Consider the following 14,580-nt stretch of genomic DNA (forward strand, 5'->3'; position numbering starts at 1 on the left):
CGGCGCCCCAACCGGGACTAGAACCCAGGGTGCCGGCGCCACAGGCGGAGGATTAGCCTAGTGAGCCGTAGCACCAGCCTTAATGATGACTTTCTATCTTAACAAGCAGTCTAGAAGATTTCAGCTTTTTGAATCCATACCATTGTTTTTAGGGGAGATGACACAGGGAACACTATGCCTTCACAGAGGACCATTTTCTTTTCCTTCTGGGCAGATGCCTGGATTACAGTTAGGAGAAGCAGTGTCATTGAGTCTGGCCAATGAAATATGGATGGAAGTGATCTACAGGATGTGATAAAAGGGGATTGGATCCCTCAATGACTGAACAGAGTCACCTACACCCCCTACCTGAGTTCAAATGCGACATGGGTGACAGATAAACTCTTACGGTATTAAGCACTGAAATTTTCAGAATTGTTTGTTTTGACACTTACCTTACTCTTTACTTATACACAGGAGTAAAAGAAAGACCCTGTGATAATAGTAATGTTAAATTTTCAAAGAAAATATAATTCAACTTGCTGCAATCTCAGGCACTTTGGGCCGCTACAGATGATGTAGTTTAAACATCAGGGGAAGACTAGCAAAAAGCTAGCGGCTTCTTAGATGACATAAACATACTGTATTTGCTTTTCAAGTGCTGGAAATGTTTCTAACGAAAACATAAAAGAAATATTTTAACAGCCTGACTTGGGGAAAAGCTCAACATGAAGAGACCAAAATGGTTTTTCCCAAAGGGAAATAACTCAATGTGTTCCCACAGTCCTGCCCAGGTTTTAATCAAGGGGCATTTGAAGTGCAGTAAAACTGCTGGACTTCTTCTGAAATTTAAGGGAAGTTTTGTGGTAAGGATAGGATAATATTTAGTTATCACTTAATTTAATATTTATTTTTCTAGTGGGACTTTTTAAATTAGAGAGACTATCCAAAGTCCATATGCTGAAAGGCTCCTCTTTATCCTTAAAATGTACCTGCTTGGGATTCACAGGATCAGGCTTCTGTATGATCACTCTTCAAACACTTCTTGCTAGAATTTTATCTTCAGCTCATTATGTCTTCCCCAAGAATCATGAGGTGATTCTGTAGAGTTTCATTTTTCCTGTATTGACTTCCACTCTGTATATTCACTACTAATAATAATCAATAGCAATAATAGCATTTCTAGTGGACACTAGAATTGACAAAAAGCTTTCATATCTATTATCAACATTTATAATACTTTAAGTAACTATTTATTTCTGTATTCCAAGTGTGACACTTGTAAAATTATAATTTCCCAAATTCTTAAGATTTCTTGGATTACCACACCCCTTTACACTAACTTCATACAAGAGTTACTATGCATTGTAATGCATTTTATAAGAAAAAAGTATTAATTACCTCTAAGAAAAATTTGATCTGCAATATATTTTTTTGAAAAACACACTCACCACATTTATGGAGGCCTTTTTCAAAAACAATTCCTTTGTTTCACTTGTCTCTTCGAATACACCCATTTGCTTTTCCACTGCCATTAAGTTTTCAGTCTCTTGTTTGAAATTCATATCCTGCAAATATTTCTAAAAGAGAAAAACCAGAGACAAATGTTAAGTGAGCATACACAGAAGATTATCTTTGGATGATGTGATTTCTTTCTCATATGAGTTCAATTGGCTTTTCCAAATACAGCTCATTGTATAAGTAAAGGTAAGTAAAAAATAAAAATGAGCACTTCTTTTAGTCACCCAGCTTTTGGTATATAATTACATCTAAGGACTCATTGGTCTTAGTAGTCTCTTATCTTCAACTTCATTTTGAAAAAGAGTAATACAGGGGCCGGCACTGTGGCATGGTGGGTAAGGCTGCCACCTGCAGTGCTGGCATCCCATATGGGCACCGGTTCTAGTCCCAGCTGCTCCACTTCCAATCCAGCTCTCTGCTATGGCCTGGGAAAGCAGTAGAAGATGGCCCAAGTGCTTGGGCCCCTGCACCCGCGTGGGAGACCTGGAAGAAGCTCCTGGCTCCTGCCTTCAGATCAGCACAGCTCTGGCCATTGCGTCCATTTGGGGAGTAAACCAGTGGATGGAAGAACTCTCTCTCTCTCCCTCTCTCTCTGCCTCTCCTCTCTGTAAATCTGCCTTCCAAATAAATAAATCTTAAAAAAAAAAAAAAAGAAAAAAGAGTGATACAGAAAAATGCACTATGTCAAGCAGAATTCTTTCTCCTGCTCCAAAGAAGACTGTTTACAAATGAACACCTTTTGGAGGCACCTGTTTCCTTTCAACAGGGATGACAGATACAGTTTGATTGAGAGAAATGCCAATCGTGTCATGAGTCAGATGGATTAACTTTCTAATGTTTCTTCCCTGACAGTAAATCTCAAGTTTTACTCCTATGCTTAGCAAAATATTTTTAGAAATATTGTTTGTTCAATAGAAATGATGCATTTTACTACTTCTTAGAGCAAACCATTGATCCCTATCACCGTGGCATTAGGTAGGCCTCACAAATCATCCAGGCATCTGCCCTCGGCCTCAAATCACTCACTGACACAGCAGTAGAGAAAAGAGAACTGCCAGTCAGAATGAAGGAGTCAGCAGGAAAAGGTTTTGAGCTATCTCTATGTATGACATTTCCTTTCACTTAAAGACCTCGGGTATTCTAATTTCTTTTGCAATTTCTTCTTGAGAACTTTTCTCATAAAATACATTTTAGCACAGCAAAAACTTTCCTTACAGGTATTTTTGAGTTTTGAAAAATTGTATACAGAGCCATGCTACATACTATTTATGAGCAAATTTTAAAACAATCCTTGAACCAACACTAACATGTATAGACTTTACATATTTGTGGATTTACACATACACATCAGCATTTAGTGATTTAAAATTCCTACTTTTGGGGGCAGCGCCGTGGCTTACTTGGTTAATCCTCCGCCTATGGCACCGGCATCCCATATGGGTGCCGGGTTCTAGTCCCAGCTGCTCCACTACCAGTCCAGCTCTCTGCTGTGGCCCGGGAGTGCAGTGGAGGATGGCCCAAGTGCTTGGGCTCCTGCACCTGCATGGGAGACCAGGAGGAAGCACCTGGCTCCTGGCTTCGGATTGGTGCAGTTCCGGCCATAGCGGCCATTTGGGGGATGAACCAACAGAAGGAAGACCTTTCTCTCTGTCTCTCTCTCTCTCTCACTGTCTAAAACTCTACCTGTCAAATAAAAAAAATAAAGTTCCTACTTTTAAAAATTATCAGTACTCTCACTTAAAAATTCTCACCTACTTTGTTGACATTCCCTTTATTTTTAGGGAGACTCAGATGAAATTCTTTTAACATGGATAAACTTCTCCCTTCAAGCTGCTTCAAGTTATCTCACATTTGCTAAAGGCTTCCTTTTTGGGCAGAGCAAATTTCTCTTCTTTTTCTCCTCCCTTACTCCACAAGATTTTCCTCCTCAGAGGCCATGGGAACACAGCGCCTCTGGAGCTATCTTACAACAAAAGGCTAGGATACAAAGCAGCATTGGTCCCGAAAACCAGAATCCATGATTAGACAACCACATCAAGGTTGGATCAGGTTTAATACTTGTCTTTGTTCCTAATCATAGAGATTTTTGGCTACCCACAGCTGCTATCTAGTCTTGACAGAGTTTGGCCTCTGCAAAAATCATCGGTGGAACCTGACTGTAATAATTTCACTTAAATACAATCCCTTTCTGTTATTATCTCCAAAAACCTCACAGCCACAAAGCTAAAGGCTGAAGAGATCAAAGGAAATCAAAACAAGTAAATGTAGACAAATCAGAAAGAATCAGAACTGTGATCACTAAGGGTGGAAAATCCGTAGTGCGGTAATATGTTAGGTAGCATAGGTTAAGCTGCTATAGCAAACAGGCCCCCTAAATATATAATGGCTGAAAGACAACAGAATTTCATTTCCTGCTCACATGATAATCCAAAACACGCTTCACAGTCATTGGGCAGCTCTTCTCCCATGTGGCGATTCAGCAATTCAGATTCCTTCCACCCTGTGGGCTCTGGCATCATGAGGGTCTTGTAGCAGCATTCAGTTGACAAGGAAAGAGAGCATGGTGGGACTGCCTACAGGAGGAAATGAGACATAGCATCCACTCTCATTCTACTGGTCACAAGTGCACATTCAGCTGTGAGGGAGGCTGAGGAATGGAACCAAGCAGCATGCCCTAGAAGAAAAGGAAAAAGAATTTGCTTATCAGTCAGCAACCTCTGACTTAAGTGGCCTGTACCTACCTGTTTTATACATTAACAAGTCTATAATACATTTGCTCAACACAACACAATAGACAAATTTTTTAAGACTTATTTATGTATTTGAAAGGCAGATTTACAGAGAGGAGAAGGAGAGAGAGAGAGAGAAAGACAGGTCTTCCATCCACTGGTTCGCTTCCCAAACAGACTCAATGGCCAAAGCTGGGCTGATCCAAAGCCAGGAGCCAGGAGCCAGGAGCTTCTTCTGGGTCTCCCATGTGGGTGTAGGGGCTCAAGGACTTGGGCCATCTTCTACTGCTATCCCAGGCCATAGCAGAGAGCTGGATCAGAAGTGGAGCAGCCGGGACTCGAACCGGTGCCCATATGGGATACCAGCACCACAGGCAGTGGCTTTATCCACTAAGCCACAGTGCCAGCCCCATGATAGACAAACTTGACTTGATAAAGTGTTGGATGAATGTTGCAAGTAAGGAAATAAACTATTATGATATTTCATTACATTATTTTTGACACATCATTTTTTTGTATAAAGATAGATGTTTAATTTAATATTCGATTAATATTAACTTAGAACAAAGACAGTCCAAAACATAGTCTTCCTTATTTTAAAATCCCAGCCTCATATTTGATTCAAATTCCAAGCCAAGCTGACCAGTGCCTCTAGAGGCATGGAACGGGTATCAAACAAGGTGAAAAGTGCTGCTCACACACTACTCTCTTCCCAGCCCAGACTCCTCTGGGTTCAAAGCCAGATGGGGAGGAAAAGAGAAATATTTTTTCAAGTCTTCCTTCTGTTTATTGGTTATAACTGCAGTTCTCTTGTGTAGTGGTAGTGATGGTCACAAAGTCTATAGACAAATATTTTTAAGATTTATTTATTTATTTGAAAGATTTACGGAGAGGGAGAGGGAGAGGGAGAGGGAGAGGGAGAGGGAGAGGGAGAGGGAGAGGGAGAGGGAGAGGGAGAGGGAGAGGGAGGTCTTTCATCCACTGGTTCACTCCCCAAATGGCTGCAACAGTCGGAGCTGGGCCAGGCCGAAGCCAGGAGCCTTCTTTCTCTAGGTGTTACTACCATCCTTTCTATCTCTGACTGTCCTGGGTTTCTTCTGTGAGACAGGAATCAAAATGCCAGCTCTGGGACTGGCATTGGTGCAGCAGTAAAGACACAGCTCGAGATGGCCACATCCCATATTGGAGGGCCTAGGTTTCAGGCCCAGCTCTGCTTCTGATTCCAGCTTCCCACTAATGTGCACCCTGGCAGGCTGTGGTGATGGCTGATTTTTCAAAGACCCCCATGGAAAACCCCTGAACAGTGCCCTGGACTGATGATCCAGCTGGCCTCAATCTCACTCCTCCTCAGCATCCTCCCCATGGCATTTGCTGATGGGACTCCCCTGCCAAGCTGGCAGGCCCCTCAGAACGTAAGGAAAAGAATTTCCTCTCTAGCTACCCTCTGTAGTGTCTACTCAGGCACAGGAGACTCTCCTAATCTTGCCATGCCAGGGAAGAATGCCCACGGGATATTTGGCACCCTCAATCTTGCAGGAAGGAGAGGACAAGCTGAGTGCTCCATAGAGAAGTGGGGAGGAAGGAATGGCTGCCACTTCACCAATCTCCAACTCCCCTTCAGGGACGCCCTACTATTCCATAGCCTACTTTATGTGATGGAGGCAGAAGCACACAAGCACACAAAGGGCTTTGGAGCCTGTTCTGCTGAAATGATGCCTCTCAGTAGCCAAACCCCGGAGGCTGTCCCCATGGGCCACAGTTCTCTGAGCTCAAACACAAGGGACTTGCCTTTTGTTCTCGGATGTTAAGTTCTAGTCAAAATTCCAGGAAAAAGCCCACTTTGCACCTCACACCATGACTCTGAAATGATTTCTTTGTCAACTGAAGCTTTGACATATTGGAACAGTGAACTTGATTTCTAGCTTCCAAATCTGGGAGTTATCTCCAAGGGAACGATACTAGTCCCTTATCAAAAAATGTTACTATCCTGTTAAGATAATTACTGCCATCCAATCCAGAAAAATCACTGACCTTTGGACATACAACCCTGCAAAAATCAGAACCTAGAGCACTTTTACTCTTGATGTTTTATCTAAGAGAAACACAGAAACAGCTATGTGTAATCCATGTAGTGTAGGCTTGGAAAATATATTCGAATTGAGCCAAACAATCTGCAAGTAGAAAAGCTTTTAAGCGTTCTATATAATTTAATTATGAGCACTTCCCCCTACCCCCTAGGGAAGAAACTTGCTAAAAATGTGTATTAATTTCTTGCTCCAGAGGCAGGTTTGAGAAACTCCAAAAGAGGACCTAAATTTGGCATTCTAATTAGAATTGCTGTAGGAAATGCCTGTTTTGTAGAGTAACAAGTAATCGGCTAGACAAATACACCCCCAACTCTCTCTCTATTGTCTGTCTATCAACAATGATGCATTGGGAGATGGAATTCTGCAGTTTTCAATTTTGATTTGAACCATTCTATAATTTACAAATTTCTACCATGAACATATATTAATAATAAGATAAGTGATGACAATATTTATAAATTATTACATCTGCCAAACATTATGATAAACTTCTATACATATACCCTATTTAAACCTCAAAACAGGACAATAATGTAGGAACCATGATTATTCTCATTTTATGGACAAAAAAACTACAACCTTGAAGTTTTTCATTGCACAGCTAGAAAGACGGAACAGCTAACAGGTAGCAAAGCCAACACGAAGTCCATGTCTATCTGGATCTGCATTTGCATTCTTTCCATGTGGCATAACCTTAGCTGGATCACAGATCAGAAGTGGGTCAGTCATGCTCAACATGTCCAGGAGCTTTATTTTCCTGATGCAGAATGTAAAAGGGTGCCCTTCATTTGAATGCAGAATAGGAAATGGGCAAAGGGGATGAAAACTGGTGTCTAAAAACTGCCTTTGCTTCCCTCACAAAGCACATGAAGCAATGTGAAATGAAGAGAGAAGAATGATGTGAGCATAAACTGAAGACCATACGCTAAAGTGCAGCTGTGGCCGGAAGACCACAATTCAGGAAAACTTCTCCTACTCAAGAGTCTAATGTGTAGCTGTCTGCCTCAGCCAGTTATAAACCAGAGCACCCCAAAATTAGCTTAAAGGCCTTTACAATAGCATAGGTGCCCACCAAAGTCTATAAAACTTAATCATATTAGAAATATATAAAGACCACTGATCTCCAAATGATCGTTTATTTAAACAAACAAAAACCAGTAGATTAGAAACAGCACACTGACCACTGAAGAAACTATCCTGGATGACAACAAAACATCAATAGAGCAGGCAGAAAAACTATTCTAAGTCGGGCAAGTAGTGAGCATTAGGAGAAAGGGCCACCTTAGTCCTCCGTGTTTTAGTAATCCCTAAGGACTTCACGGTGTGCCAGCACAATCAAGAAGCAAAATATTTGGATACGAAAGGCTAGTGGAGGTCACTGAATGTCACCCAGAGCCCTTATTTTATAGTTGAGTTGTGAAAGTACAAAATTAGTGCTGATCATAATTATAATCCTGACTCATTAAGAAGCAATGATTATGTCAAAATGCTAAGTTTCAGAAAGATACACAAAGAGGAAAAAATAAATGTAATGACATTTACACACAAACACTTTTACTTTCTGAAAAACATTCTTCTGTAAAATATCTTTCCCTTGATGAGATCAGATACATGAGTCATTATGGCAAAACCTAGTAATAACGTTAGTAGAGAACATTTAGCTTTTTCAAAGTCTACCATCTCTTTTATTTTTAAAGATTTATTTTTATTTATTTGAAAGGCAGAGTTACAGAGAGGCAGAGGCAGAAAGAGAGAGAGAGAGACAGAGACAGGTCTTCCATTTGCTGGTTCACTCCCCAGATGGGCTCAATGGCTGGAGCTCCACCAATCCGAAGCAAGGAGCCAGGAGTATCTTCAGGTCTCCCACGTGGGTGCAGCAGCCCAAGGACTTGCGGCATCTTCTGCTTTCCCAGGCATAGCAGAGAGCTCAATTGAAGTAGAGTGGCCAGGATTCGAACTGGCACCCATAAGGGATGCCAGCACTGCAGGTGGCAGCTTTATCTGCTATGCCACAGTGCCGGCCCCAACCATCTCTTTTCATCTTCACACTCTTCCCATGAAATTGCTAGGATACACATTTGGTACAGCTGTCCTCACTTTATAGATTTGTTTCAATAAAGCCACTAAAGGATAGTGGAGCCACTATTAAAACCTGGTTTCTTAATGCACAATTCTGTGCATCTTTCATCTGTGTTTCACTGATCATTTCTTCTATGGGAAGCGACACTAGGAAATGAAATAGGTACCTATGAACAGCTGGCTGTGCAATACCAGGTATGCAATCATGCATTCAACAAATGTTCATTAAGTACCTGAATCAGTTAGCCCAAAAATACTTCAGAAAACCACTCCAAACCACATACATCTAAAGACTAACCCTACTTTCCCAGATCCTTGTGATGGACGAGGGTCAACTGATTGAGGATGGTCTGAGCTGAGCAACTGTGCTGCTCCCATCTGGGAGTGGGCTGACCCGGCCTGGCGTGGCTGTGGTAAAGCTCTGCTACAGATACTTCTCCTCCTCCTGGAACTAGAAGGAGAGCCCAATCATGTACCTCTCATCCCAACAGCAGGTGCACAAGACAAGCTTCATTTTCAAGTACTTTCCATGCTTTTCGTTTGCCTTGTAAGCCTTTAACCACTAACATTGGCCAAAGCAAGTCACATTAAACAAATGCAAAACCAGGAGGCAGAAACATAGATTTGGCTGCTTTGATGGCACAAACCACAGGGCCAGATAAGAAAGGATGTGCACAACAAGAGAGTGAAAAATTGGGCCTATGAATGCAGTTTATGACAACATCTACCATATGCTAGGCACTGTGCCAGGCGCTAAGGAAACTCTTGACCATGACAGAAGCTGGCCTCCTGGAGCTTACAGCCCACAACTGAGGAGTAAACATCCAGCCATACAAATTCCTGCATGGGATTTCAAAATGCGATAGTGAAGGTAAATATGCTACTCTCTCGCCATATCTTGCTTTTCTGGGAGGTACATGTGCTTTAAGAGGTCATCCATTATTTTGATCTCTTGTCACACTGCTCCTGTTCTATTGTCATGCATTATGAACATGATTTCATAGGACAGCGTTGTTCAAATGAGTAATCGTGTTTATTTGGAGAACCAGTGGGATGGCACTTCTCCACTCTTCTGGCTCCAGGTCAGTGTGAGAATCAGTAAGTAGGATGGGAAAACCCTCATCTCAAGAAGCAAAGCTGCATTCCAGGGCTTCACACCTTAGAAGCATCCTGATACCAATCCTCCTTGCAACACAGCAGGCCTTACTTCATTCAAAAATCTTTACCGGGCGCCATCTATGTACCAGGCTCAATGATCAGGGCTTTTCTGTTTAATGGCTCATCTAAGCCTCATACTATCCTTGTGAGTAAAGCTGGTACAAGATTTATTCCATATTCAACAAACAGCTACTAAAGTACTAATTCTATACCAGGCACTGGGCCTGCCAGGTGAGAAATCTATATTTCTGGCCCTCCAGAAGCTCACATTCTATTAAGAGAGACAGACCTGTAAACAATACAATTAAAATATAATTAGGTAAGTGCCTTATAGGAGACAATGTACTTTAAAACATTATGCAAATATAAGCTATTATAATTAAGCATAGCTGTAGGTCTCAAAGACCTCATCCTGTTTTCAGAAGTGCCTAATTTACCTACAAGGAAATCTGTGGTACTGAGGCAATTTGAAGCGGATGGAGGAATACCCTGATTCCAAAACCATATGCCACTGCTGCTTCCACCTTCTGAGAAAATATGATTAAAAGGAAGGAGGTGGGGAGCAGGATGCTTACCAGCCCAGCAGACAGGCGAGTATCTTTGGAGATTCAGGAGAGGACTCGAGAAATACACGGGCCCTGGACAGGAGGTAAGAAAAGAGAAGGAAAAATTTCCAGAAGCCCAGGAATTGAGGAACCCAGGACACCAATCTAAAAAATCAAAGTGGAACATGGAGTGACCTTCTCTGGGCACAGGTTCTAACTTCCTTGATAGGAAATCAATGCCTATGAATTCCAGAGACAAACAAGAGTTTGTTTATCAGCTTTGGCACTTTACAAATAATTGTTTAAGCAAACAACCGACCTACATCTTTATCCTTCTCCTTCCCTCCACTTCTTTTTTTCTTTCCCCAATATTTCCTAAAATAAAGCATGCTAATTGCTGGAAGGTACATGATGACATCAGTCACTGAACCAGCTTATCTTATCAAAACCTTTCACTGACAAATATAAAACGTTTTTAATAAAGCACAAGTCCTCACACATAAAGGGAGTTATTTATCACAAATTTAAAACCCCTTTAAAGCCCAATCACTGGTGATTACAGATGTTACTTAGAATATCAGTGCCACAATCTCAGTACCGCTCTCATTAAATGACTTTGCCAAAGTTATGAAACCTTCATAATTCCATGAAAAATGGGTGTCTCTAACAATACCATGTATAATTAAGCGTATATTGCTGTGCAGTTGGAAAATTCCATTGTCACCTGCACCAGCCTCAAAGATCAATTTGCATACATGGATCAAAGGGAATCTTACAGCTTGCAGGTTCATTTAAAAGTGAACCAGGAGGATTTTAAGACCTTATTACGTCCCTCACATTAATCAGAATAAGGGTGTTTTGACTTGTAAACAGTACTTTATAAGGGATTATGAGGGAGATACATTCATCTCTTGCTTGAGTTTAACTTTTCTGATGTGTTCACTTTCATTCCCTGCTTCTCTCCAACCTCAATATCCTTAAACCTTGTTCAAATTAATGATATATTTTAAAGGCAAATCAAAAATTATATTATTCCTTTCAATTTAAAATGCAAGGCTTCAGCGGGTTCCCCAGAAGTGCAGAAATAGAGAAAATATTACTGACATGAAATAGCAACGAAAGCCCTCTAATCTGCATTTTGTGCAACATCCTACGGCACCTGATGGCCCAGGGAGGGCTAGGCCAGGCTGAGGAGGAATGGGAAGCAGAAACCAAGGTGAAAGTCAAAGACACACTTCCTTTGGTGACAGGGGATCACTATGACAGTTCTTTATTTGTCTCTCTGGCTCCCAGCCTACTACTCTATACTTTACCCTAGGATCCCAGAGCTGGAACTCTGCAAGTAGGCTTCTGGGATTCCCAGGCTAGCTGGCTCCCTGTGTGGTTCTACCAACAGGAGACTGAAACTGGAGGATCCCCTGGAGTTTATTCAGGGCATGGTTACGGGGGAAAGGGACTCCGAGTTTCTTCTTTCCCAGTTTCTGTCAGCCTCTCTGTAATGGCAGCCTCACCTCACAGTCTGAGATGCCAGCAGCCACTGCAGGATGCGCCATCTGTGCTCCCTAACTCACTGGGACATGCCATCAGAGCACCCATCCTGTCACCCCTCATAGGCTGAGCACCAGCAGCAGGACACCTGCCACAAAGAGATCAAGGCAGCCGCCCCCATCAGGGTCCTTCCCCCACTAGAACCACTGCTTGTGGACTAGCAGTGGGTAAGTACATTCTGAAATTATTCATCTCGGGCTTTCTTTTTTGCACTTGAGCTTCCAGTGCCTATGTAGAGAATTCCTGTACTAAATCCCTTCCATTAAAATTCCTAGTGCAGTTCCGCTCTTCACAGCTAGATCCTAACCAAGAGGTTCATCCAGACAGTGACTGACAAGAAAGGAAGAGAGTGGATCTTTCCATTGCTAGTGAGATTGGGAAAAAAATCAATATGCTACTTTTAGGGGTTGTAGAGGTGATTTTGATAATTTTCCAGTTTCCCACCTCTATTCTTTCCTATCCCCTCCATAGTGTGGTTTCCCAGCCATCTTAAGAAGGCATTCTGTATGCATCAAAAGGTGGCATCAATGGAAGAGTCATGTGGCCATCTGCAAAGAAGTCCTTTGTCCATTAACTGCTGGTCCCCCGGGGAAACGCACCTGTTGCATATGTGTCACCATTAATGATCCACAATGATTCTAGGCCAGCTGTGATCACACCTCTCTCACCATTTCTTTCAAGAACTTCCCTCATCTGCCAGTCAAGGGAGCTGGCACACAAGGTACCAACCTCCACAAGAATTAGAGACCACACACGTAATCATGCTTAGACTTCGGCATGAGGACAAAGTCAATCCCACAGAGGAGTATAGTAGGCAGAACGTCAGCACGTGGCTTTCCCAGCCACATGGCTTTCCCAGCCCTTGATATTTAACAACCCCACAGGTAACTGCAGTTTAGAAGATAAGATTGCACACCTTCCAACACAGCATAGATCATAGCCCAGAAACGCATGCAGGCTGAAAAAAAGTCATTTAAAAACTGGAAATTTGTAGCTGACACTGTGTAGAAGGTTAAGCCTTCGCCTATAGTGCCGGCATCCCATATTGGTCCCAGTTCGCATCCCAGTTCAGCTCCCTGCTAATGTGCCTGGGAGGGCAGCCACAGATGGCCCAAGTCACCCAGGGAAAGCTCCTGGCTCCTAGCTTTGCCCTGGCTCAGCCCCAGTCATTGTAGCCATTTGGGGAGTGGGGAGTGAATCAGTGGATGGAAGATTGATCTCTCTCTCTCTCTCTCTCTCTCTCCTTCTCTTCTCTGTATCTCTTTCAGATAAATAAATAAATCTTCAAAAAATAAAACAAAATAGAAAATTAAAAAACTGGACACTTTCACATTGGTTTTCACACATGAATGCCATAATTATGTTGTAATATCTACATCTACAGGGTATCATTTTCCCTAGTGTATTGGTTGTGCTCTATTTTGTTTAACTACTAACCAGTGAATATTTCCAGACATGAGGCAAGATGAGTCCCTACGTCAATAACTTTAGTTTTAGAGAAGATCACTTCTAAAAATTCTTAACGCAAGGAATCGAGGGGAGAACTAAAAAAGTGAGTTCAGGCAGGTGTTGACCACAGCACTGAGCTCCCCTTCCCGAGCAGCACTGAGCCCCTCGTGCCCAGAGCTAATATGACCTCGAGAACAGGAAGCCAGTTTTTGGCTCAGTGATTTAGAGGCAGTGGGGGGAGTTGGGAATAAATGCTAATGGGTTTCAGTCAAACCCAAAGCAAAATACAAGCCAGCCAAAGTAAATATTTTTTTATTTCCACTTCCAGTTGACATTTGTGCAGCAGGATCAGGCCTTACTCTGATAAATAATTTTTTGAGTTAACAGTCCCTGCTTTCGTTTACCTTTTAGTGAGGAAAAACACATGGAATCATCTAAAGGAAATGGAGCATAAGACAAGTGTTTCACGGTGGTTCCATTATATTTATTTACCAATTCCTCAGGCTAATTGCTGGCTCATCTTAAATTCTACTCTTTCCCACGCCACCTAGTCTCTACTTCACACAACACACATATGCTTCACACACCTAAAGTACCACACACCAGTATTTTCTCCATTATTTACCACCATTCTTCTCAACCTTTCTTCATTACATACCTTTCAAGTAGGGCTGGCACCATAAAGCCTAATTTATAGGGCAACTTGCATTCAGTGTGATAGCTCTTAAGTTATATCAAATAGGCAGGAAAATTTACTGGTAAATTTTTTCATTTAAATCTGTTCATATTTTCCCTGTCAATTGAAAGTTGTATGTAATGTAAATAAATGTACGATGCACATTTTTCAGACAATTGTTTTGTGATGTCGTTGACATTTGCTAAATATGCCCCCAAATGCATGCAATTTATCTAAACAACAGGAAAGGGGCCAGTGCTGGCTGGCATAAACCACCAGTTTTGGTTTTGTTGTTGTTTTTTGACAGGCAGAGTGGACAGTGAGAGAGAGAGACAGAGAGAAAGGTCTTCCTTTGCCGTTGGTTCACCCTCCAATGGCCGCCACGGCCAGCGTGCTGCAGGCCAGCGCACCACGCTGATCCGATGGCAGGAGCCAGGTGCTTCCTCCTGGTCTCCTATGCGGGTGCAGGGCCCAAGCACTTGGGCCATCCTCCACTGCACTCCCTGGCCACAGCAGAGAGCTGGCCTGGAAGAGGGGCAACCGGGACAGAATCCGGCGCCCCGACCGGGACTAGAACCTGGTGTGCCGGCGCCGCTAGGTGGAGGATTAGCCTAGTGAGCCGCGGCACCAGTAACCACCAGTTTTCACACAGGGTTCATTCCTTCTTAATTTGTGGACTTATTTGTACTTGTTGAAGATATGTATGTGTCCTGTACATTTATTATATACCATATGCCCTGCTGACATACCCAAATCATTATCAATTTGAACTACATGCCTCCATGGGCTTTGGGGGACACGCCTAGCAC

General features: G+C 42.4%; 1 long non-coding RNA gene across 1 annotated transcript in view; it reads right to left on the minus strand.

The window, feature by feature from the left end:
- LOC127484919 (uncharacterized) overlaps nucleotides 1-14,580 on the minus strand; it is a 48,413-nt gene that overhangs the window by 9,083 nt on the left and 24,750 nt on the right. The window contains exons 2-3 of the long non-coding RNA XR_016228109.1: nucleotides 3,920-4,174; nucleotides 1,431-1,559 (exon numbers count right to left, since the gene is read on the minus strand). This is a non-coding gene — a long non-coding RNA (uncharacterized LOC127484919). The remainder of the gene's footprint in view (nucleotides 1-1,430; nucleotides 1,560-3,919; nucleotides 4,175-14,580) is intronic.

This window comes from Oryctolagus cuniculus, chromosome X (assembly GCF_051225735.1).
Source record: "Oryctolagus cuniculus isolate XC-2025 breed Fujian yellow rabbit chromosome X, ASM5122573v1, whole genome shotgun sequence".
Classification (NCBI taxonomy): domain Eukaryota; kingdom Metazoa; phylum Chordata; class Mammalia; order Lagomorpha; family Leporidae; genus Oryctolagus; species Oryctolagus cuniculus.